Source organism: Bufo bufo, chromosome 6, assembly GCF_905171765.1.
Source record: "Bufo bufo chromosome 6, aBufBuf1.1, whole genome shotgun sequence".
In the NCBI taxonomy this organism is placed as follows: Eukaryota; Metazoa; Chordata; class Amphibia; order Anura; family Bufonidae; genus Bufo; species Bufo bufo.
In genome coordinates, this window is record NC_053394.1 from 104,820,944 (window position 1) to 104,843,442 (window position 22,499).

The 22,499-nt window shown below is 46.7% G+C and overlaps 1 protein-coding gene across 3 annotated transcripts in view; it reads left to right on the forward strand.

The window, feature by feature from the left end:
• Window positions 1-17,546: 17,546 nt before the first annotated feature.
• PLEKHA1 (pleckstrin homology domain containing A1) overlaps window positions 17,547-22,499 on the forward strand; it is a 68,454-nt gene continuing 63,501 nt past the window's right edge. For 2 of the 3 annotated variants that reach the window (XM_040438040.1, XM_040438042.1), the window contains exon 1: window positions 17,547-17,699. The gene's annotated coding sequence lies outside the window, so the exon portion shown is untranslated. The remainder of the gene's footprint in view (window positions 17,700-22,499) is intronic. The other variant, XM_040438041.1, reaches the window with a different exon arrangement.

Consider the following 22,499-nt stretch of genomic DNA (forward strand, 5'->3'; position numbering starts at 1 on the left):
CACTGTAGGGGTGTCCACCCCATTGCACACTAAATCCCACCTCCAGGGATTAGTGTCCAACATCACCATCTGGGTATCCTGTTCCCAGTGGGCATAGGTGACGAAATAGTATCCCGTCACCTCAGGAACGCAGTTGTCTCTCATGATCGTGATCATGAAAGACCGTATGGATGGAGACCCCCTTAACTGCGCATACCTTGGGTCCTTGGCATCGGTCCGTACTTTTAAAACTGTGGCTCGATACAAACCCTCCAGTTTTACCGGACCACTCTGATCATTCCAAATGGCCTGATCAGAGTCACTGCAGTTTAACTTTAACATCATTATGCTGGTTCGCACGTAATCTGTGGATACATGGCCCTGTACATAACTGGATTCCCTGGTGATAATCATCTGGGAATCCCTCAACATACAATAAGCCTTCAGGGTGCCTTTTACCGGAATGGGCCTATCAAAATATGTCCTAACCCTCAACCCGTCTCTGCTATCCTTCCCTAGGAAGGTAGCTTTCAGGATATACCAACCGCTGTACTCTGCCCCAGTGACATCTTCAGGACTCAGCAAACCCTCCTTGGTACACAACACTGTGGTAGTGTTGGCTCTCACTTGCTGGTAAGGGTGCAAGTGTGGATTCCTAGACACCCATCTTAAGGATTTGCTAGGTACAGGGTCCAAGTCCTGAAAATGCCTGTATTCCTTGAGACAGAGGGCGTGCAAGTCATGTTGTATGGCAGACACATTCTCCACCGGGGTATAATGCTGAATTACACCATTGGCAAAACCCTCTCTCTGGAAACCATACAGATACCATTGACCTGGTGTAAAGGTAACGTTCTTGTATGGTTCCAGGATTTTGCCATTCAAACATTCCACCATTAAAAGGCCGGGTCCATCAAGTGATATGCTGACCATACCAATATTAGTCCCCAGGTCCTCCCCTGAAGAGGCTGAGCCCGCCATCAACATGCTTACCACTAGTGTCACAAGCTGGGTACGTATCTCATTCAGAGGATGCCTAGCTCTTCCCTGGCAGTGTGGTCCCATGGAGTGTCTCCCTCTTGTGTTCTGAAATGAGATGGGATGTGTTAAGTGGATTGGATTCACACTCGACCCACCAAGCCCTTTATCCCCCTCTCACCCAACTCGGAACGGTATGCGTTATTGAGTTGGGGAGGCTCGGGTGGCTTTGGCCTGGTCGATGTGAATCCAAAAAACTTCCTGGCGTCTACGGGATTTCTTCTTGCTCGTGATAGGCCTTTGTACCTTCAGCATGGTGTCCCCCATTGCTTCAAGGACCTTGTACGGTCCCTCCCAGTTTGCGTCCCATGGGCCGACCCGACGAAAGACTTTCACCATTACCATTTCTCCTACAGAGGGCATAGGCGTTTCCCCCTGTAGATACGGTTTGTGTAACCGTATAGCTGCATGAGGCAGTAACTCCTTCAGGTTCTGCTGAACCTGTTGAAGAAACAAGTCTCTGGCGATGGCGTTCTTCGTGGGCTCCGACACTTGGGGTTCGTTTGGTAGACATAGGGGCATTTTACATCCGGTCATAAGTTCAAATGGGGAGATACCGGTACTAGAGGCCTCTGTGGCTCGGATACCCATTAGCACAGCTGGAAGGGAGATTACCCAAGAGGAACCTTTCTCCAGCAGTGCCTTGGAAAGCCGGGTTTTGATGGTCCGGTTCATCCGCTCCACGATGCCCGCCGACTGAGGGTGGTAAGGGACATGAAACCTTTGCTTTATGTCTAGGAGACCACAAAGCGCTTTCATGACCTTACCCGTGAAATGAGTCCCTCTGTCGGATTCTATCAATCTGGGGATCCCCCATCGTGACAGAACTTGTTCCCAGAGAACACGGGCAGTGGTGGAGGCCGTATCATTGACCGTAGGGATGGCTTCTACCCACTTCGAGAAGACATCCACTACCACCAGGGCGTAACGACAGTTACGACTCCCAGTTGGCAAAGGTCCGATGAAATCAATTTGGATAGCGGACCATGGACCATCAGCAGGAGGAACCCGCTGTAACACCGGCTTCAGGGCTGACGCCCTTGGGTTAACCTGAGCGCACACCAGGCACTGTTGCGTAACGTCCTCTACTGTGTTGGACATTCCAGGCCAGTACAATTTGTCTCTCAGGAGAGGCAAGAGCTTATTCCGGCCAAGATGTCCAAACATTTGGTGGTTCAACCGCGTCAGCTCTGTTTGCAGATGCTGTGGAACCACCGGGAGAGGAAGCAACTGAGTACCGGTGTCGTAACACAGGATCCCCTGTTGTAAGGACCAGGGATGCTGTGGTACTTGGATGTGTGTCATTAGAAGAGGATCCTTAGCTTGTTCCTCCTCGAATGACACCGGTCTGTCACTCAGATGGGTATGCGCTGCAATCCGGTATGCGGGCAGTGGCTCAGTGCCTGGTTCCCTAAAGGTCCCAGACACTGCTGCTAGTTTTGCCAGTTCGTCTGCCTGGTTGTTACCTGCTGTCAAAGGTTCGTCCCCTTTTTGATGCGCCGGGATTTTTATGATGGCTGCTTCCGCCACGTGTGCCATACCCCACTCCCACAGCTCCTCCAGGACTGACACATGAGCCAGAGGTTTGTTTTGGCTGTCCACAAATCCTCTTCTCTTCCAAACGTCCAGGTGCAATGTGAGGGAGCGAACTACATATGCGCTGTCGCTATATATAACTCGTTTCCCTGGAGGGTGAAGAAGCAGGGCCTCTTTAACCGCCTCCAGCTCTGCCCGCTGTGCTGACATGTGACCTGGTAACCGGACAAGATTCTGGGTACCAGTGGTCTCATCCAGCACAGCAAAACCTGTGACATATTCCCCATCCAGATAGAACCGAGAGCCATCAACAAAGATGACTCTGTCATCTGGATGCTTGTCAGTCCTGAACATCCGTGGAGAGTCGTCCATTACCGGAGGGCCACAGTCATGTTCAGTTCCAGTCAGGTTCAGCAACTGGGACAAAACATACTTGGCCTTGTGGTCCACCTGCAGATTCCGGCCGCTGAGATCCATGATCCATCTCCCGAATCTCTGTTGGGAGACTCCAGGGAGAGTATCACGGAGCAAAAGGGTCAGCGGTGAATGTGGAGTCTGCAAAGTGAGGGGCCGGAAGCCAACAATATGCTCAGTGGTCTTAACAGCATAGTGTATGGCTGCCAATTGCTTGGCGCATTCATCGAACCCTCGTTCGACCGGCGAAAGCAGCCTGGAGAAATATCCCAGCGGTCTGGTCTCGTAACCTACTTTCTGTACAAGGACAGCTGAGATAGACTCCATCCCTGCATGCGCCTGTATGGCCATTTCCCCATCTGAATGTGGAGTGGCCAACACAGGCGCCGAGGAGAGGTCCCTTTTCAGGGTTGAAAAGGCCTCCTCCTGCGCATCGGACCACCCTTTGATTGAGGGTTCCTCTCCTCGAAGGAGTTCGTAGAGAGGTTTCGCTTTGGCCGCGAAATCCTCTATGAACTCCCTCATGAAGTTGGCAACCCCCAGGAATTTTCTCAAATCCTGAAGGGTGCCAGGCCTGGGTAACTTTACCATGGCTTCCACCCGGGACGTCATGATTCCTTTGGTTCCACAGGAAATTTGGACCCCAAGGAAAGTTACCTCCGCTTTAGCCAAATTTGCCTTATGGGGACTCAGTTTGAGTCCTGACTTTGCCAGGAGTCCCAGCAGCTCTTTCAACAGAACCAAGTGTTCCTCCAAGGTTTCTGTATGCAAAAGCAGGTCATCCACGTATTGCAGGAGGCATTCCGGCCGTGAGAACACACTCAGCACAGCCGCCAATGCCTGATGGAAATACGTGGGGCTGCTATGGAACCCCTGGGGCAGTACAGCAAACATGTACTGTTTGTCCCCCACCGTAAAAGCGAATTTGTACCGACACGACTCCGTGAGTTCGATGGAGAAGAACCCGTTGGCAACATCGATGGTCGAGAATACGCGGCTTTCGCCACTTATTCTGGCCATGATGTCGGGAGTTTGGGCCACCACTGGGGCTGACATTGGGGTGTATTTATTAAGGACACGGAGGTCTATGGTCAGCCTCCATGCGTTTGTGTCCTTTTTCTTAACTGGCCAGAGGGCATTGTTGCACTTTGAGTTGCCCTCAATGACCACACCCCTAGTCTTCAATTCAAGGACAGTGTCCATAATTGAATGGGTGGCCTCTGGTGGAAATCGATATTGGCGTTGAGGTGGAGGGTCAGGACCCTGTATGTCCACCAAAACGCCAATCAATCTGCCACAGTCATTCTTATTTTGGGCCCACAGATCAGGGTGCTCGTACACAATAGGCTCAAGGTCTGGATTGTGCGAGACCTCAGGCCACTTGTGTTCCAGCACATCAGTAGAGTTATCTACTGCTGGCAAAGGTGGTCCCAGACACTGGCGTTGAATGACAAACACCTTGGCTCGTCTGGGACCCTTCCACACAATGCAATTTGCCAGATCCAGGATCCACCCATTTTGTGTCATTACATCGGTTCCGATAATGTTATCAGAACCGGGGTAATACCACATGGGTATCCTGAGGTTAGTGCACCTGGTAATCTGAACGATTACCTCATCAATTCTGTGGGCCTTCACCCCCCCTTGTTGGTGATCAAATCCGATCACCACACACTGGGGGCTGTTGGGGAGTAGATCATGTTTGATATTGGTAATGGATATTTCCGCCCCAGTATCAAGCATGATTTCCGTTTCTTTATCTTTTATCGTGGCTTTTATATGGGGTCTCCCTGAAGGATCCAGTATGATTGGACATACTGGTGCCAATTCTTTAGGGACCCCTAATCTTCAATCGATATCCACCAGACTCCCAGTAGGTATTTGTGTGGTACATACTGCCACTCTTGTGCTCTGTTCCTGATCCTTAGGTGTGGAATCTCTTGATTCCACGCCCCCTGGGACATTCATGACCGCCACGCATTTTGGTGCTTGTCCTGATGAATGTCCCAGATTCATATCAACCTGTTCCCCCACAGGTCTGGCATAATTAGGCTTCATCCTGAAACCGTTATTATTGCCGTTTTTCTCCGAATTTGTCCGGTTAATCTTTAACCACTGTGGACAATTTCTTTTTATGTGCCCCTCTTGTAAGCACAGGAAACAACGAAAGTTTCCTGCCCTTTCCAGCGGTGGGGCCGTGGGGCGGACAGTTGATGCATACCTCGTGTGTTGTACCCGGTCGTCTTGCGACCTACCGTATACAGGCACACGCTCCCTCACTTTCACAGACTTCTTACTGAGCAGTATGTCTTGTCTACACTGCTCAATAATCATGGCTGCGTCCGTGAGGGATGGCTCCCTAGCTGCACTCAGCCGGATTGCAGTATCAAGATATGGGAATTTTTCCACAAACATGCGCACCATGCCTTGTGGAATCCCAATACCCTGATCTTTGGTAACCCTCCTGTACATCGCTTCAAACCGACTACACAATGACAAGGGTTCATCATGTATAGTAGGCTTAAACTTTGACAGGACCTCTGGAGTGACATCCCAATGACCCGTGGCCAGTCTCGTGAGTATGGAGAGGCGCTCCTCCTTATCATGAAACTGGCCATTCGTGGGTCGCATCCTCCCCGTTACCTCATACCTTTGATTAAGGTGTGTTGGTAACCATAATCTGAACAGCTCCATGCGATATTCCGGAGCCACTGAATATTTGTTACAGTGACCTTCGAAAATATCGCATGAAGCGAACGGATCTACATGGGGATCATATTTCGGGATCTCCTTGCAGATCCGTAACAGGAAGTTTATCCTTTCCATACTGGAATGGTTAGGATACACCTCTTCCTGTTTCTCCGGACGTGTTGGCGGATTGGAAGTGGAATATACCCCTCCACTTTCCTCTCCCCAACAGTTGTCCTGGTAACGGTTGCTACCCCTATTCTCCCCGGATGACGGGGTGAATTGTAGAGACCGTTCCACCTGTCCCCTAGTGTCTACCAATGCGGATGTATTATCCGTCGAAGACCCTGGCGTTGCCGCCGCTGTCTCCCCCTGTGCCATTTCCGAAACACAAACTTGTTTCGTGGGCACCATACCGTTGGTACTAGGCCTGGACAAATTGGAGATTGCCCGCTGCAAATCTGCAATGGTTTGCGTCTTTGCAGCCAGGTCCTCCCTCATCTGAACAATCAGGGAATCCGTAGATACCATATTGTTCCTGTACTGATTAATCTCAGTGTACAGCCGGAGTAGCTCTCTGTCCATGTCAGAGTAGAGACTGTCCTTATCCGAGAGTCTCGACTCTAACACACAGATTTCTCTGCCCCTCTCGACTGTACACTGGGCTTCGTCTTGTAATTGAACCTCTAGTGTGTGAATTCTTCTATAGTTATCAACACAACAATTGCAGTGGAAGTTTGCTTTGTCCGCAGCCTCCCCTGCCTTTCTTGTGCTGGCAAGTATCTCTGTGTGTTCCGCCCTCCAAATGGTATCCTCATAGGAAAGAACCAATTTGGCTAGCATTTGGAGGCGTTTGGTGGTCTTGTTAAAGACACTCCTACTAATACAAACCCGGTCATGAGCGTACACCTGGTCCAGTAAAGCAGACCACAGCAGCTCAGCGGATTTATATGTAGTAGGAACAATGGGATTAAAAGTGCTGTTTTTGGCTAAGTGTTGGAGTGTGGAGAAGTTCATACTCACCGTTTGCTGAGCGTCCATCTTCTTGTTGGTGCTGTACTTTCTTGTCCCTTGCAGCTGCTTGAAAGAAGTCCTTTTCTTCCGGATCGCTTCTTTCTGACCAGCTGGACTTTTATGTACCTCCAACGAAGATGGATCTCTTTCCGTGACGTATCCTTCTTCTCTTACCCCAGCGACGGTGACCGTGTAAAGCAAATATGAAAATATTAATTCACAGAACAATTATAGATTCTCTGCAAAAGATTTTGTTCTATTTCTGGTACTGTAAGGGAGGTATCGCTTCTCCTGTACGAATTATCGGGTCCTAGACGCTCAGACACTCCGCTGACCGCGTCTCTCCTGCCCGCTAATTCACAGTACTAGCGACCCTCAACCTTAAGACCAAAAATAAACGCAAAATCCACGCAGTGGGCCTGGCTCGCCAATGTAAAGGGGGAATATTAATCACCAATATTTATGCAAATATCGATAATTAATATTCATAAATGGGAGGAGCCGTCTATTGATAACTCCGCCTATTTATACCTTTATATAATAATTACACAATACCTTCGCTATGCTCTACACTGATCACTTATGCTGACTGCAAGCGCCTTACTAACTCGCTACCGCTAACAAGTACACGCCACACAAAAGGGTACAAATATAACAGTATTTATTACACCACGCAATACACTAATAATACACTACGCACGCAGTACACTACAATACAGCACTAAATATCCAATCCTAAACTACACTACACATTCCCATTTCCACCCATCAACTAACTATACAATACACACATTCAATATTAACAGCCCACCCACCTAGTACTGTATACTATCCCTACAGGGCAGACGAAGATAGACGGTGGTCTTACAAGCCGACCACCAAGCACAAATATACCACAGGAGGGGATTAGAGTGATCAGGGCGACAAGGGGTGTAAAGGGGTACCAGGATCAGGGGAAAAGGGGTAGGGATACAGAGGGTTCCAGGGGATATATACCAGGGGATAGCAGGAGGGAGTATCTGAGGGTTACCAGGGGAGTGAGATAGTACAGGGGGGGGTCCGGGGGGTATATCAGGGGGGTCCGGTGGATATATATAGTGCAGGGGGGGTCCGGAGGGTATATAGAGGGCAGGGGGGGGGGTCCGGAGGGTATATGGAGTACAGGGGGGGTCCAGAGGGTATATAGATAGTGCAGGGGGGGGTATATAAAGATACTTAGGGTTAATGCTCGTTGTCCAGGGGTCGCTCGTTCGTCTAGGGGTGCTCGTCGGTCCAAGGGGGTCTCCTTCAGGGTGGGTGGGCGGCCGGCTCTCTCTCCCCTAGTGCAGGCCTGCCGGACTTATATGTCCGGCCGCCCGCACTGCCGTACCGCCCACACAGCGGCGCGCGAGCGCGCACCACAGTGCAGGACACGTGGGCCGGCGCGGTGAGATGACGTCACCGCGCCTGCCCGCGCGTCCCTGCACGCGCACCGCAGGGCCGCGTGCACTAGCTGACAGGCGGGAGATCCTTTGATCTCCCGTCTGCAGCTCTTAGCATTCTGGACATCGCAATGGTAATTGCGATGCCAGAATGCGCATAATAGAGTGAGCGGAGGTATCTCCTCTCCCTCTATTATGCTTAATTATCTTCAGCAGGGCTGCAGATAATTAGAACAAAAGGATTCAAATTCTATTGAATTTGAATCCTTTTGAGGTCACCAGAATGACCGGACCTTGTTCGGTCATTCTGGCGCCTTCACCCAGATTACATCAATGTAAATGCTTGGGGCACATTTACATTGATGCATCTGTGTCCATGTAGGGGGGGGGATTTATATGGTATGGGGATATATTCATATATATAAGATATACAGGGGGCATTATAGGATACAGGGGGCATTATAGATAGATATATATAAATATATATATATCTATCTACCTATTAAAGGGGGCACATACATATATGAATTCCCACAGGGGCATGAATGAGCCCCTGGGGAATATCAGAGGCAGATGGGCGCAGGTGCTGGGCACATCTGCGCACATCGCCCTCTGAGGGGCTAACATATACATGGCACATGCATATATCACATTATGTGAATTCCCACAGGGGCATGAATGAGCCCCTGGGGAATACCAGAGGCAGATGGGCGCAGGTGCTGGGCACATCTGCGCACATCGCCCTCTGAGGGGCTAACATATATATACATATATATATATGCATGCCCAGTAGGCATGCATATATATCTATGCATACCTGCCACCCTTCCTCAACAGAGAGAAAGGCATTTTTTGAAGAAAAAGTAGAAATTAAGAAATCTGAGGACTCTAATATGGACATTAAGATAATTTTGCCCTTCAACAGTAACTACAAAAGAATTAACACCATTATAACTAAACATTGGTATCACATATTGAGTGATAAAGTAATAGGCCCACAACTGTCAAATACACCCCAGATAGTGTATACAAAGGCTTCTAGCCTCAAACTAAAAGTAGCCCCATCAGTAAAAGAGAAAAGACCCACAAAGACAGATTTAGGATCCTTTATGAATTTAAAAGGGTTCTTCAAATGTGGGAGATGCATGGGGTGCATAAACATCTACAGTACACTCAGCCCATAATTATTTTGTTTGGGAGATTAATGACTGCCTTACATGTAACTCCTCTGGAGTCATTTATTTGATACAGTGTCCATGTAAACGCCAGTATATTGGCAGAACGAAAAGATTATTGAAAACTAGAATCAGTGAACATGTATCAAATATCAAAAAGGGTTACATAAAACATTCACTCTCCAAACATTATGATGAGGCACATAACAGAGATCCATCCAACTTGATCTTTGTGGCACTTGAAAAAATCAATAAACATTGGAGAGGGGGCGATTATATCAAGAGGATGTCCAGAGCTGAATCAAAACACATCTATGAATTTGGCTGCTTATTACCAGCAGGCCTGAATTCAGATCTGGAGATCTTCGGTTTTCTGTAGGGTGGTGGTCCCGTCTCTGACGGCGGGTCCCATGTCTGGCCGTTTTTTTCGGCACTGTGACCCGCCCTCGGAGTAGGGACCCCCACCCCTAACCTTTGAGCCCCAAAACTGGCTTCCATTCACTGCTAGAATTTCTATTCATTTCCAGAATTTCTATTCATTTCTTGCCTGAACTTCCATTCATTGACAGAATTTCCATTTATTCTTTATAGTCTGCAATTATGCTGTATTAGATTTATTATGTTCCTCCCAATATATTGATTATGTTCCCCCTACTAGATTAGTAATATATATGTAGTTATTCCAGCCTATTGACCTCAAGGAACTTCGAAATGGGATTTACTGGTCGAATTTTATATGGAAGAGTGATATAGATGGACCATTAACACTTAAAGTGTCTTTTAGCATGTTTATCTTACATGTTTTATGTCTTATATATACTATGATATTATTTTAACTTAAATGATCCAATGGTCTTCCAACAGTCTTGAAGGAGTTCCCAGAGATTCTTAGCACTTGTTGGCCCTTTTGCCTTCACTCTGCGGTCCAGCTCACCCCAAACCCAATCGAGATGGTTTGGGGTGAGCTGGACCGCAGAGTGAAGGCAAAAGGGCCAACAAGTGCTAAGCATCTCTGGGAACTCCTTCAAGACTGTTGGAAGACCATTTTAGGGGACTACCTCTTGAAGCTCATCAAGAGAATGCCAAGAGTGTGCAAAGCAGTAATCAAAGCAAAAGGTGGCTACTTTGAAGAACCTAGAATATGACATATTTTCAGTTGTTTCACACTTGTTTGTTATGTATATAATTCCACATGTGTTAATTCATAGTTTTGATGCCTTCAGTGTGAATCTACAATTTTCATAGTCATGAAAATAAAGAAAACTCTTTGAATGAGAAGGTGTGTCCAAACTTTTGGTCTGTACTGTACCTCTCAGAGAGATCATAAAGTGCTTAAATAACTTAAAGTGAGAGTACAAATACTAAAGAGAAAAATATATCCACCATTTTATGATAAATGACAAGATTGAACAGTTGAACCACCATCTTATGCATACCGCCATTTTGTGATATCTTTTCAACACGTGTTATGTACATGGACTATCTGCTGCGGAGGCGGCAGTGTTATATATGAAGAAAAGTTGAAGTTAATAAAGAAGTTATTTCAAGCATTTGGTGTGCTCTTTAAACCTACTGTTTCCATAGAACGGCGCTAGAGGAATTACAGAGAAATAGACAGTCTGGTTAGATTAAAAGTCAGAGATATCAAAATTCTTCTAATGCCACAGTGCAAAAGGCACTTCATAGTGCTGCGTCTGCCACAAGTGCCAATATTATAAATGGCACAAATCAGGACAGTACCAGTATTATAAATGGCATATATCAGAACGTACTAGTATTATAAATGCCATATATCAAGACAGTACCAGTATTATAAATGCCACATATCAGGATGTACCAGTATTATAAATGCCACATGTCAGGATGTACCAGTATTATAAATGCCACATGTCAGGATGTACCAGTATTATAAATGCCATATATCAGGACAGTACCAGTATTATAAATGCCACATATCAGGATGTACCAGTATTATAAATGCCACATATCAGGATGTACCAGTATTATAAATGCCACATGTCAGGATGTACCAGTATTATAAATGCCACATGTCAGGATGTACCAGTATTATAAATGCCACATATCAGGACAGTACCAGTATTATAAATGGCACAAATCAGGACAGTACCAGTATTATAAATGCCACCAGGGCCGGCGCTTCCATAGAGGCAAGGGGGGCAATTGCCCCCGGGCCCCCGAGTCCTTAGGGGCCCCCTCGCGCCGGCCCGCAACTAACTTTAGACAGGCAGGACAGTCAGTAGGAGATGAGCGCTTCCATTGTGAAAGCGCTCATCTCCAGTCATCTGTATCGCAGTCCTCAGGACAGCGATACAGATGGCTGTGCGGCAGGGGAGGGAGAGGTGTGTCCCTTTCCCTTCCTCTGATAGGCTGCAGGCACTAGACTGGCAGCCTATCAGAGGCCGGCGCAGGTGGTGCGATGACGTCATCGCGCCGCCTGACCCCTGAGCCGTACACAGCGCGGGACACAGGCCGGAAGAGGCCTGCATCGCATCGCTGCCAAGGAGGTAAGTATAAGTGTTTTTTTTCTTTTTTTTTCTTTCTGTACAATACTGGGGGGGCGGCTGGCTATGGCTATGGCTAGTGGCACATGATGGGGGGCCGCCTATGACTACTGGCAAATGATAGGGAGGGGCCCTATGGCTACAGGCAAATGATAAGGGGGGCCCTATGGCTACTGGCACATGATAGGGGGGGCCGCCTATGGCTAGTGGCACATGATGGGGGGGGCCCTATGGCTACTGGCACATGATAGGGGGGGCCGCCTATGGCTAGTGGCACATGATGGGGGGGCCGCCTATGACTACTGGCAAATGATAGGGGGGGGGGGCTATGGCTAGTGGCACATGATAGGGGGGGCCCTATGGCTAGTGGCACATGATAGGGGGGGGGGGCCCTATGGCTACTGGCACATGATAGGGGGGGCCTATGGCTAGTGGCACATGATAGGGGGGGCCCTATGGCTACTGGCACATGATAGGGGGGGCCGCCTATGGCTACTGGCACATGTTGATGGGGGGCTCAGGCTACTGGCACATGATAGGGGGGCCCTATGGCTACTGGCACATGATAGGGGGGGGGGGGGGCCTATGGCTACCGGCACATGTTGATGGGGGCTCAGGCTACTGGCACATGATTGGGGGACATCTATGGGGGCACTTCTTACTGGCACATTATTGGTGACACTATAGGGGCATCTACTGAGGCCACAAAGAACGGTTATTTTATATGGGGGTTCTGTATAGGGGCATTTTATACTGGGACACATTGTGGTGGGTACTATGGGGAAGGGGGGAGAGGACTACTATGGGGTCATCTACGGGGGCACTGAGAAGGGGTATTTTATGCTTACAAATTATGAGGGACACTGAGGGCATCTACTGGTGCACTATATATCGGGCATTTTATACTCGTACATTATGGGGGGCACTAGGGGGGAGAGGAGCACTATGGGGGCATTTACTGGGGTCACTATATAGGGGTATTTTACATTGGCACATTATGGGAGCACTTTGGGGACATTAGCTCAACTAGGGGCATTACAAGGGGGTATTTTTTGCACATTATAAGGAGAGATATTTCTACTGGGGGGGCATTATGGTGGGCTTTATTACTCCCCCATGGTATGACCCCCTAGTAGCAGCTCCATCCTCTCCCTGCTCTGCTATCCCTCTGCCCCTTCTCCAAATTCTTATTATGAAATCTTTCTCATTAGGATAAAGCACAACATCAGCTCCGCCGAGCCCCCGGCCAAAGTGTGGAAGTGGCGTCCGAGATCCCCAAGGGTCAGGTAACTGTAAGTGTTCATGTGAAATATGTTTATGTTATACACATATAGCATACACTGTGCCCCAAAATATACAGTTTCTTCTGTAAAAGTCATCAAGTGTCATGGGGGGGGGGGCCCTTATTGTTTTTCGCCCCAGGGCCCCATTTCACCTAGAACCGGCCCTGAATGCCCCATATCAGGACAGTACCAGTATTATAAATGGCACATATCAGTATGGGGCCTGTTACATATTTTCCACTATCACTGACTGACACAGGATACGTTTTATATAAATTGTTTCAAGCTCAGTCTGGGGTCATTTATCAAACTGGTGTAACATAGAACTGGCTTTCATTTTTGACAGCTCTTTTGGAAAATGAAAGGAGGAATCTGATTGGCTGCTATGGGCAACTAAGCAAGTTCTACTTTACACCAGTTTGATATATTTGCACCCGTCATCTGTGTATTCTGATATATGATATGACTAGAGGGGAATTGCATGATGGCTAAAGGCGCATTTAGACGCGCAGAGCAGCAGCAAATTGTCGGGAAGGAAGCGTTACTTCCTGACAGTCGGCTGCTCGTTCAGTGGGAGTGAAGCGCAGCATTTACATGCAGCGATCACCTCCACAGTATGAGGATGAGGGATCGCTATCGCCCTCGCTCGTCCTCTTACAGCTGCATTGTTTTTGGGCAGCAGATAGCTGTTTAGACCGCACAATCTGCTGCCCAGAAACGATAATTTAGGTGCCTGCATGAACTACAGGATCACCTGATGAGCGAGCGTTTCGCTCATTAATCAGGTGATCGGTTGCACAGATTGTTGGAAACAAGCATTCGCAATATTCTGCCCAATAATCTGCACGTCTAAATCCACTTTAAGGCCTCGTTCACATTTCCGTGTCAGTGTCACGTCTGTGAAAAAAAGCGTAGGTGTTTCATCCGTGAAGATGTCCGTGAAGGATCCGTGGTTGTCCGTGTGTCTGTTTTTTACATCTGTTGCTAAACTAAAAATTCATTTCCAAAGAATCTCCTATTAGTCTTCAGTGAAAAACGGACGCAACACCGATGTGTGTCAGTGATTTTCACGGACCCATAGACTTCAATGGGAGTGCTTGGTCCGCATCACGGATCAAAGTAGTGCAGGTCCCCGTGATTTTTTTTACTGACCCACGGTCAGTAAAAAAATACTGAAATGTGAACAGACACATTTAAATCAATGGGTATGCGTATGTTGTCCGTGGATATTGCGGACAGCACATGTCAGTGAAAAACGGAAATGTGAACGAGGCCTGAGGCTACAGATGCAGTTGGGGGAATGGGACGTCGGTGTTGATGGGGCAAGACATTTCACCCGGCCCGGACAGTCTTGCACCTGCCCCGCTGCTCCTTGTAGCAGTTCAAACGCAGAGGCTTCCGTTTTGGGATCAGGGACTGTTCATACACGATTACCCAAAGTGTAGTGGCGCATGCGCTGTCAGTTCTCCATGACAGCTAGGCTCCTAATGAATGACAGCAAGCAGAGATTTTAAAAACTGTGAGGAATTCAGACAGAAATTATCCTGTGACAGTAAAAAATATATAGCAGGGCCCCGGCATTTGTGACAAAGGCGCCAGGGCCGGGCAGAGTGTTACCACTGCACCTTCTTTAGTGACCCTTGTGCTGAACCCTTCTACAAACTGGAGTAATGGCCGGAAGCTGTAATGTAATACATGTAATGTAATACAATAATATTCCTAATCATATAAAGATTAGACAGGTGCCGGGTATACAGCGTTCAGTATAAACTGTTGGGTAAACAGTCAGAAACCTGTCATATGGAAATGGTACCTGTCAAAAGTCATTCAGCTGTATACAGTATACACAAGCGGGTGCTGGATGTTTCCATGTAAATAGTCCCGGAGAACTGGTACAGGTATGTGCTGGTCAGGCTTCTTTTATAACACTGGGGGCACTATGGGGGCCATTCATATTATTAGGGGCACTATTGGGAGCCATTTATAATACTGGGGGCATTATGGGGGGCCGATTATCATACTCTGGAGACTATTGGAGGCTTATTTATCATAATGTTGGCACTATTGGGTCCATTTATAATACTGGGGGCACTATGGGGGCCATTTATAATATTAGGGGCCATTTATAATATTAGGGGCACTATGGGGGCCATTTATAATATTATGGCCATAAACTGTTGGGTAAACAGTCAGAAACCTGTCATGTGGAAAAGGTTCCTGTCAAAAGTCATTCAGCTGTATACAGTATACACAAGCGGGTGCTGGATGTTTTCATGTAAATAGTCCCGGAGAACTGGTACAGTTATGTGCTGGTCAGGAGTCATGCACACAGCCATGTCCGTGTTCAGTCCGCAAAGGATTCGCAAACACAGAGACCTTCCATGTGCATTCTGTATTTTTCTCATTCCCATCAATGGAAAGGACTGTTCTCACCCCCAATATGGACCAGAATAGGACATGTTCTATAGTTTGCGAAATGGAAAAAGGGATCCACAAAAAAAAAACAGGGGGGCTATTTAGAATATTAGGGGCAGCATGCTGGGAGAGCTTCATAGATATACAGCCCCTCCAGGTTAGAAGATGCATTCATTCTTATTAAATGATCCGCCAATCTCAGAGATATGACTCTACTTGAGGGCTCAGCGGGGGTCCCTGTGCGCAGCGTGCTTGCTTGGATTCTAACTCCACTAACTGTGGAGAACAGGTTCAAATCACCTTGTGGTTTATAGGGAGTCAAGTTATGGTTTCTGTACTACTAATTCCCCCTCACTCCCCTTCTAAAAACCGACTGATGTCGGAAGGTTGACATAATAGCTCCTATATATTACTCTGATTGTCTATGTTGGGACTTTTACCGAAGACTTGCTGTAAATGATGCTGTAAAGTACTACTTATCACATCACACTGTATGTACTCCTTTATCATGTCAACCTGAAATAAAAACATTTGAAAAGATAATATTAGGGGCACTACTGGGGGCCATTTATAATATTAATTGCACTATTGGGGGCCAGTTATAATATTGGGGGCACTATGGGGGCCATTTATAATACTGAGGGCACTATGGGGGCCATTTATAATACTGAGGGCACTATGGGGGCCATTTATAATACTAAGGGCACTATGGGGGCCATTTATAATACGGGGGCACTATTGGAAGGCCATTTATAATATTTGGGGCACTATTGGGGACCATTTAGAATATTGGGGGCACTATAGAGGCCATTTATAATACTGAGGGCACTATGGGGGCCATTTATAATATGGGGGCACTATTGGGAGCCATTTATAATACTGGGGGCATTATGGGGACCATTTATAATACTGGGGGCACTATGGGGGCCATTTAGAATACTGGGGGCACTATGGGGCCATTTAGAATACTGGGGGCACTATTGCAAGGCCATTTATAATACGCAGCACTATTGGGAGGCCATTTATAATATTGAGGGTACTATGGCAGCCATTTATAATACTGGGGGCACTATTGGAACGCCATTTATAATACTGGGGGCACTATTGGAACGCCATTTATAATACTGGGGGCACTATTGCAAGGCCATTTATAATACCGGGCACTATTGGGAGGTCATTTATAATATTGAGGGTACTATGGCGGCCATTTATAATACTGGGGGCACTATTGGAACGCCATTTATAATACGGGGCACTATTGGGAGGCCATTTATAATACTGGGGGCCATTTATAATACGGGGGCACTATTGGGAGCCATTTATAATACTGGGGGCATTATAGGAGGCCATTTATAATACTGGGACACTTTTGAGGGCCATTTATAACACTGGGGGCACTATGGGGGCTATTCATAATATTAGGGGCTTTATTAGGAGCCATTTATAATACTGTGGGCATTTTTGGGGCCATTTATAATACTAGGTGTACTATCAAAGGCCAGTTATCATACTGTGGACACTATTGGGGCCATTTTGAATACTGGGACACTCTTGGGGGCCATTTATAATATTAGGGGCACTATTGGGGCCATTTATAATACTGGTGGCATTATGAGGGCCATAATATATACTGGGGCCACTGCAGGGTTAGGGATAAAAAAATAAATAAATAAAAAAGCTAATGAAATTCACCAGTTTTTAATGACCATTTTTCATCTGTTGTGTGACTGTACACAGTAAAAAACCAGACCACCCCTTTTAGGCCTACAAAAAATATAGGTTTTCCAACAAGAGGCAGATCAATTATTGTTCAAACGAAATAAGAAAACTGTAATGAAAACATTGTGTATTATGTTACTAGCCTTAGACCGCAGACAATGAGAGAGAATTCTCACTTCATTTACTATGAATGTCCTCGATCAGGAGATACGTGATCTCTGCCGGTGACGTCATTCACAGCTCTGTACGGAGGCGGCGAAGCGACTGGGAGTGGGCGGGCAGCGATGACGTCACGCATTCTTTGCCGTCTGATTGGTTCGCAGTTTGTCAGCAGCCGCCATCTTTGAAGTGTCAGTGCGAGGCTTGGAAGGTGCAGAGAGGGAGCGGCTGAGAAGTGATGTCCGGAGTTCACTAGTTGAGTGGTGTGTGCAGTGAGTGTGACCGCCGGCTCCAGGACACACACCGGCCGCACAGCTATGAGACAGCTCTGTACAGGTGAGATACCGCACACCCCCGACTGCTGCTGCATTCACACAGGCTGCGTCTAGAGCCCCGTCAGCAAGGGGTGTGTAGACTGCAGAGGCATCATCTGATGGGAGAGTCAGGCGGATACACACTGGAGAGGTGCTCTGCAACCTGTGGCCGAGCTGAAATCACCACAACTCCCAGCAAGAGGCAGGCGTGGGATACTGGGAGTAGTAGTGGAGGCTGCAGGAGAGCCACAGGTTGCAGAGCAGCATAGTGAGCCCCACAGTCCAGTGACAGCTCAAGCCCTGGCGTCTGGTGGCGCAGCCGTCATCTTATCGCACGTGCGGTATCGCTTTTGCATTGCTTCCGTTATTTCCTAAAATGTTTTTTCCAGTTTAAAGTGTAATGAAAAGTTTTGCCACTTTGTAATAATAGATTTGGCATTTTCGTTCCTCGCCATTTTCAAGATCTCTGTTTGCTGTCAGTGAAAAGCCGTCTGGTCATAGTCAACTGACTGTGTTCATGGGCCCGTCAACGCTGACCAGCTCAGAAGAAAGCTGGGGGCGGTCGTGTGATTGTTGTAGGTCTTCGCCATTGAAACGGACTGGAAAGACGCGCTGCGTTGCGTCATACTTTTGTCTTTGGCCGTTGACAAGATCACTGCTTGCAGTTAGGGAATGGAAATCTTGTTTGCAGCCAGTGGCTGAAGACACTGACCTTTTTTGGTGTATTCTCTAGTGCCAGGAGCATGCTATGCGGTGTAAAACCGGTGTTATGACCTGATGGCGTACTGTAGGCATGTGTGGCCCCGGCCTTAAAGGGAACCTGTCATCAACTTTAGGCTGATCTCACCGAGGGCAGCATAAAGTAGTGACAGAAATGCTGATCTCAGCGGGGTGTCAGTCATGAGCTAAAAGTAAGTGGTTGCCGAGAACCAGCGTCATAATCATTGCAGACTAGGCCTGGAAAAGAGTCAGATCTACCTGAGAAGAGTCATGGTTATTCCTAATCTCCTGCTCTAGGTAGAAGTCTGTCAATCATCAGCAGGAGAGCAGGAATTCATGAATAACCATGACTCTTCTCAGGTGGCCATGACTCTTTTCCGGGCCTAGTCTGCAATGATTGTGATATTGGCTTCTCGGCAACCACTTACTTTTAACTCTTACATGACAGACCGCTGAAATCAACTCACCTGTCTCTACTTTATACTGCCGTTAGTATGGGCAGCATAACGTTGATGACAGGTTCCCTTTAAAGGGGTTGTATCATGTGATATATTGGTGGCATGTCACTACGATATGCCTCCAATCTCAGATAGGTGCAGGTCCTACCTATGGGACCCCCAAAGTGAGAGGACAACAGCCATGTACAGTTAGGTCCATATATATTTGGACAGAGACAAAATTTTTCTAATTTCTGTTCTGTACATTACCACAATGGATTTTGAACAAAACTATTCAGATGCAGTTGAAGTTCAGACTTTCAGCTTTAATTCAGTGGGTTGAACAAAATGATTGCATAAAAATGTGAGGAACTAAAGTATTTTTTAAAGGGCTTCTGTCACCCACCAAAAGTCATTTTTAATTTTTAGGCTAATTAAAATCCTTATAGTGCGATTATTCAATCTATAGTGCTCTTACCTTTTTCTGTTGCTTAGTTTCTTTAAAAACCGCACTTTTATAATATGTTAATTACCTGGTTACCAGGGAGTGCTGAGGAAGCGAGCGTCCTTCTCTCGGAGCGCCTGCGCCGAATGAAGACACGTAAGGCGCAGGCGCAGGATTTGAATTGCAGACAGGGCCAGCCGGAGGAGGAGAGCGCTCGCTGGCCCTGTCAATCAACAGGAGGAGGGGGCGTTTTTTTGAAAGGAGGATGTGGCGGCTACCAGCAAGCAACCGCCCTACTTGCTGGTAGCGAGGTAATTAACATATTATAAAAGTGCGTTTTTAAAGAAACTAAGCCACAGAAAAAGGTAAGAGCACTATAGATTGAATAATCGCACTATAAGGATTTTAATTAGCCCAAAAATGAAAAAGGACTTTTGGAGGGTGACAGAAGCCCTTTAAACTCAACCCCTTCATTTCAGGGGCTCAAAAGTAATTGGACAAATTCAATAATTGTAAATAAAATGTTAATTTCTAAAATACTTGGTTGAAAACCGTTTGTTGGCAATGACTGCCTGAAGTGACCTCATGGACAAGCCGTGGACCACCAGATTGCGAGTCACCGTACCCTCTGCCATGTGATTAGTGGTGAAGCGAAGATCTGAAGCCGCAGTGCCACCTTAACCTATGTCTCACTTCACTACTTGACCTCATGGACATCACCAGACGCTGTGTTTCCTCCTTTTTAATGCTCTGCCAGGCCTTTACTGCAGCGGTTTTCAGTTGCTGCTTGTTTGTGGGCCTTTCTGTCGGAAGTTTAGTCTTTAACAAGTGAAATGCTCTATTGGGTTCAGATCCGGTGACTGACTTGGCCATTCAGGAATATTCCACTTTTTTAATAAATTCCTGGGTTGCTTTGGCTTCATGTTTTGGGTCATGTATGGACCCATACAGCGCTGTACAGCCTCAGTGCAGGGTTAATCGAGGTCTATGGAAGACCCAACAGCTCCTGCACTTTCCAGGCCCCGGCGGTCACATGACCACTGGGCCGGGACAGAAAGCGGCATAGCGTTTCCCGATCTGTATACACAGTGCTCGTTATACAGTGATCTAGAAGGCAGGGACACCCAGGAACGGTCTCTGCCTTCTCTCTGGGGTGCCCTGCTGTCATTGACTAAATGAATTAAGCACTTGGAAAGCATTGAATAATTTTGAACAGAACGAGTTTTACTCCAACAATTACCTGATCTACATCAAAGTTTGCGTAGTAAACAGTGTATGAAATTGTAATGGAATAACAAAATTTCAAAAAGTCTAGTTTTTCAGTTTAAAAGTCTTACTTGAGCAAGGCCCAGTACTGTTACAAGTGCTTCAGGCATCTGCTTTTGCGTTTGTGAACGGTCACATTTTCCCGTTGCAAAAACCAGCAGTAGTCCCCCATCATGTTGGGATTCCAGCGGCCTTGATACCTGTTCTCCATTGTAGAAATATCTTTATGGAACCGCCCTCCATGTTCGTCACTTACGTGTCCCAAATTGGTGGGAAAAAGTCAAGATGGGAATGTAAGAAATGCACTTTCAATGACATTCATCAGCCAAGTTGTTCATAGGCTGTAAGCATGTTGTCTACTAATTCAGCATAGTTTGCAGCTCGTCTGTTCCCAAGGAAGTTCTTCACTACTAGCTCAAATGCATCCCAAGCTGCAAGTTCCAGAGGGTTGAATTTTGTTCTGAATGTGTCATCATGCATTACTTTTGTTGATTTCGGGGCCAATAAAAAATGCGGCATTTATTTTAGCATCAGTTTGCTAAACTTCTCCTTCAAATACTGGAAACCATTTCCATCACAATCAAGTGCAATTACAAAATTGGTTGATTAACCTCCCTGGCGGTATGATTATGTCAGGAATTTTGTTCCAAAAGCGGTACCATTTTTTTGCATGGAAATTTGGTGTTATGTATTGTAGGCCTGCAATTCTTAGTAATTACTTACTTAAACCTGACCAATAAAGACTCTAGTAGACCTCTCAGATGTGATAAAGTTCGAAAAAATAAAATCATGAGTTATAATCTAATAAATAATATAATTTTATTCAGTAATGTAATAAATAATGAAATTTGTCAAACAAAAGAAAATTCAGTAAACATCCTGGGTGTGGTAAATTTTGAAACATGGGACTGCACATAGACCAACGTCACAATCAGGGCAATGGAACCTGGTTTCCTTTCGGATTTTTTTTCCATTTCCATCTCGCTTTGAGCAGCAAACTACACACATCCTTGTAGGTGCTGCCTTTTTTGCGCTTGGCGGGATGTAATCCATAAAGTGACGACCAGTCAGCCTCTCTGGGTTTACAACGTCAACAGCGCGACGTCCAGATCTGTTCACGGCCACTGATGGCGTTTGGTAGTTCACAAAAATCTGCTCCGCCACCTTCCAGATGAAGTCAGAGTGAACAAGAGGCTTGTCACTCTTTCCTCTGTGCAGTATATAGGCATTCCACAGACATTGTTCCAGGAGATGCCTGAATATTTTTTTGTAGTATTTTTTTTTGTTGCTTCCGCATAGCTGGATAGAATGTCATCGCCTGATCGGCTCTATCGACTCCTCCCATGGTGTTATTATAGTCGATCACAAGTTGTGGCTTTATGACATCTTTCCCACCTCTTGTGTGGACCGTGGTAGTGGAGGTGTTATGTACTGTACTCATTAGGCACACGTCTTTTTTGTCACGCCAACGCATTGCCATCATCTTTCCTTTCTGCCAGGCCACCATTTCTCCTGTTTTCAGTTTTTTCTTGGAAAACATACATGGCAGGCCACGTCGGTTGGCCCTAACGGTTCCATATGCGTCAGTCTTGTTTTTTAGTAGAAACTCGTACAGCTCAGGCGACGTGTAAAAGTTGTCTGTTGTCACACAATACCCCTGATTGAGCAATGGTTCAAGCAGTGAAAGGACTGATGACGTTGCCATCCCATAGCCGCTGTACCTGGGGTTGAATTGTGTTCCTTTGCCGGTGTATATGATGGAATTCCATATATAGCCAGTTGTAGACTCGCAGAGCATATAGGATTTTATTCCAAACCGCGCTCTCTTGGATGCGATGTATTGAATCCAGCTGAGGCGTCCTTTGTAAGCCATCAGACTTTCATCAATGCTAATGTCTCTGTCTGGCACATAGGCCTGCTGGAAATTGGTTATGATCATTTGGAATACTTCCCA